Source organism: Crocuta crocuta, unplaced genomic scaffold (assembly GCF_008692635.1).
Source record: "Crocuta crocuta isolate KB4526 unplaced genomic scaffold, BGI_CrCroc_1.0 scaffold610, whole genome shotgun sequence".
Lineage (NCBI taxonomy): Eukaryota > Metazoa > Chordata > Mammalia > Carnivora > Hyaenidae > Crocuta > Crocuta crocuta.
Window position 1 is genome coordinate 417,553 of NW_027527456.1, and position 3,490 is coordinate 421,042.

A 3,490-nucleotide genomic window follows, 5' to 3' on the forward strand; every position below is an offset into this window, starting at 1 on the left:
CGAAGGAATCCGTGGTGGGGCATTCAAATCCCTAGCATTATTTTTGTTTTGTTTTGTTTTCAAAATATTTTTAGAGAGAAGCTGGTTGGCATTTCTGCGTGGTTGTTTAGGGGTTGTAAGACAGGAGTTTTGGAAATCCCCACCTTCTGTGACCGTTCAGGCCACCCAACTGTCGACTCAAGCTTTGGTCCTCAGCAACGCGGTAACGAAATAAAATCGTGCTTGGTGAGGCCGACACGGATCACAGGGAGACTCCGGCTTTCTGTGGGTCCTTCGGATAACATGCATTTCCCCAGCTCACAGGGGCGATGACAGTCAGGCTGCTAAATGGATCAGGGACTCGCGGTGCGAACAGCACAGTAAGAGCTACCGGAAGGCCACAGAGAGAGGCGACTTACCAGCTACATGTACCCTGATGGTGTCGCGCCCTGAGCATATAGCTGGCTGTCTGACTTAGGACCCCGAGAAGCCTCAGGGTCACAATGTTACAGTTCATTCAGCCATCTGGTTTGACGTGGGTGATGAAGCACTTCCTTTTTTGTAATGTTTATTTATTTATTTTGAGAGGGAGAGAGAGCGCCTGTGAGCGGGGGAGGGGCAGAGAGACTTCCAAGCGGGCTCTACACGGTCAACACAGAGGTCAACACAGAGCCCGACGCGGAGCTCGAACCCACGAACTGCGGTGATCATGACCTGAGCCGAAATCAAGAGTAGGACGCTTAACCGACTGAGCCCCCCAGGCACCCCTGCTCGGAAGCACTTCTTAAAGTCTCCTGCGGAGACTTCACCAAATGAGGACCCCAGAGAATTGTCCCTACCAAGCATAAGGCAACTGAGCAGCTCTGCCAGAAAGATCCCCCCAGACTCACAGGCAAAGTGTTCTCAAGTCCAGGCAGCACCTGATAAGAAGCCCTAGCCTGACTGCCATGGTTGAAGGACAAGGTCAGCGCAGAAAGGCGTTAATCACTGGGAAAGGTTTGCGGAGGAGGATGGTGGCAGGAAGAAGATTCTAAAATCATTTCTCCCCCCCCGCCCCCGAAGTAATCACCTGTTTGTCCCAGAAAAGGTTAAAATGAATCATCTCTCTCCCCATGTCTCCTCCACCTACCTCCTCCACAGCTTTTATGGTTCGGGAGCAAAAATAATAGCCAATAATCACTGCAATCACAAGTAAAGAATGTTCACAAATGCATGATCATGAGCAAAAAAAAATCATTTCTATCTTAAAATGCGAGTTACAGAAATGAGTCAAATATGCATACGCACAGTTAATGGAGGTTGCCATAGAGACAGTCAGTTATATTATTCCTAATTTTGTTGTTTATCATTGCTCGCAAGTGCATCCACCATAATTCTATTGTTGCTAGAATATTCACACACACACACACCATGAAATTCAGAGCAGCTACAACTCTGCGTTCAGAGCATCACCCAACATATTACATTTACAGATGTAGAGAATGAGGTCAAAGCCAGGGATGGGTGCTGGGAGTGGGCTTCTAACCAGACCTAGCATAAGATGGCATGGCAGGACACCTAGAAAATGCTAACAAAGGAGGCATCCTTCGGCATTAGAGAATGAGGTCCATCATACGTAAAGCACTACTTTGAGGACATTACTGAGCTCTGGAAATGTGAATTATTCCTTTGTCTCAAATTGTGTCACCTAAATGCTTTAAAAGTGCAACTATCACTTTTTTAAAAAATGTTTATTTATTTTTGAGAGAGAGGGAGAGAGAGGGGGAGGGGCAGAGGGAGAGAGGGACAGAGGATCCAAAGCGGGCTCTGAGCCGACAGCACAGAGCCCGATGCAGGGCTTGAACTCACGAACTCTGAGATCATGACCTGAGCTGAAGTCGGATGCTTAACCAACTGAGCCCCCCAGGCGCCCTGCAAATAGCACTTTTTGATGGTATACTAGCACTGACATTAGTAAGTGACTGCTGCAGTTTTAAAAATTGTACTTCCTAGGGGCACCTGGGTGGCTCAGTGGGTCTAGTGTTTGACTCTAGGTTTCAGCTCAGGTCATGATCCCAGGGTTGTAGGATCGAGCCCCATGTTGGACTTCACACTGGGCGTAGAGTCTGCTTGAGATTCTCTCTGTCTCTCTCCTTCTTTCCCCACTTGTGCGCGCATGTGTGTACACGTGCACGCACGCGCACACACACACACACACTCACTCTCTCAAAATAAAATAAATAATAAAATAAAATAGTATTTCCAAAATAGAGACATACTCCTAATTTCTCGGGAATACTATCACATAAAGGGCTGGCTCATAAAATTCCAACTTTAAAACAAACACAGGTTTCCCACAAATTCTTCTAGAAGCAACTGTTGGAGGAAATGTGGATGAGTGGGTGAGGGATTAAGTTGGGGGGTTAGGGGGATACACAGGGACAAATAAGAAACATCACAGCACTCCAATTAAAGATGTCTGTTCTTCCTCCAAAAAGATCTGGTGAGGTGAGGTGATGTGGTGGAAGTTTACTCAATTTATTGTGGTGATCGTTCCACAGTTCGCATGTACCGGATTATCCCGTCAGACACTGGAAACAAATACAGTGTTAACATGTCAATTATAGCTCTAAAAACTGGACAACTAAAAAACATTAAAATAACTTTAAAGATCTCAGGAGGGGCCGCCTGGGGGGCTCAGTCAGTTAAGCATCCAACTTCGGCTCAGGTCACTATGTCGCGGTCCGTGAGTTCGAGCCCTGTGTCGGGCTCTGTGCTGACAGCTCGGAGCCTGGAGCCTGTTTCGGAGTCTGTGTCTCCCTCTCTCTCTGCCCCTCCACCGCTCATGCTCTCTCTCAAAAATAAACATTAAAAATTTTTTTTAAACATTAAAATTGCATCAGTGAGCTGTGGGACAACTTCAAGCAGCCTAATTTATGAGTAACTATAGTCCATGAAGGAGAAGACAGGGGGGAGCTTCAGAAAAACACATTCGAAGAAATGCTGGGCAAAATATTTCCAGATTTGACAGACACTAAAAATCCAGAGATCCAAGAATGTCAAGGAAACCCGCACACAAGAAACATGAACAAAGGACGCCAAGGCCCATCGTAATCAAACTGCCCCAAATCAGTGCTAAAGAGAAAATCTTCAAAGCAGCCAGGAGCCAAAAGGGCACGCTAGGTACACAGGCATGAAGACAGGGGAGTAACATCTGCAAAGTACTGAAAGAACTAGAAACTATACCTAGAATTCTATACCCATGAAAAATCTCTCTCAAAAACTAAGGTGAGGGGCGCCTGGGTGGCTCAGTCAGTTAAGCATCTGACTTCGGCTCGGGTCATGATCTCATCGTTCACGGGTTCGAGCCCCGCGTCAGGCTCTATGCTGAACGCTTGCTCAGAGCCTGGAGCCTGCTTCGGATTCTGTGTCTCCTCTCTCTGCCCCTCCCCTGCTCACACTCTGTCTCTGTCTCTCAGAAATAAATAAATGTATAAAAATTTAAAAAAAATAAGGTGAGAGTCCAACTCTT

At 46.6% G+C, this 3,490-nt stretch overlaps 1 protein-coding gene across 1 annotated transcript in view; it reads right to left on the reverse strand.

The window, feature by feature from the left end:
- The window catches only part of USP11 (ubiquitin specific peptidase 11), a 29,417-nt gene that overhangs the window by 8,545 nt on the left and 17,382 nt on the right, over nt 1–3,490 (reverse strand).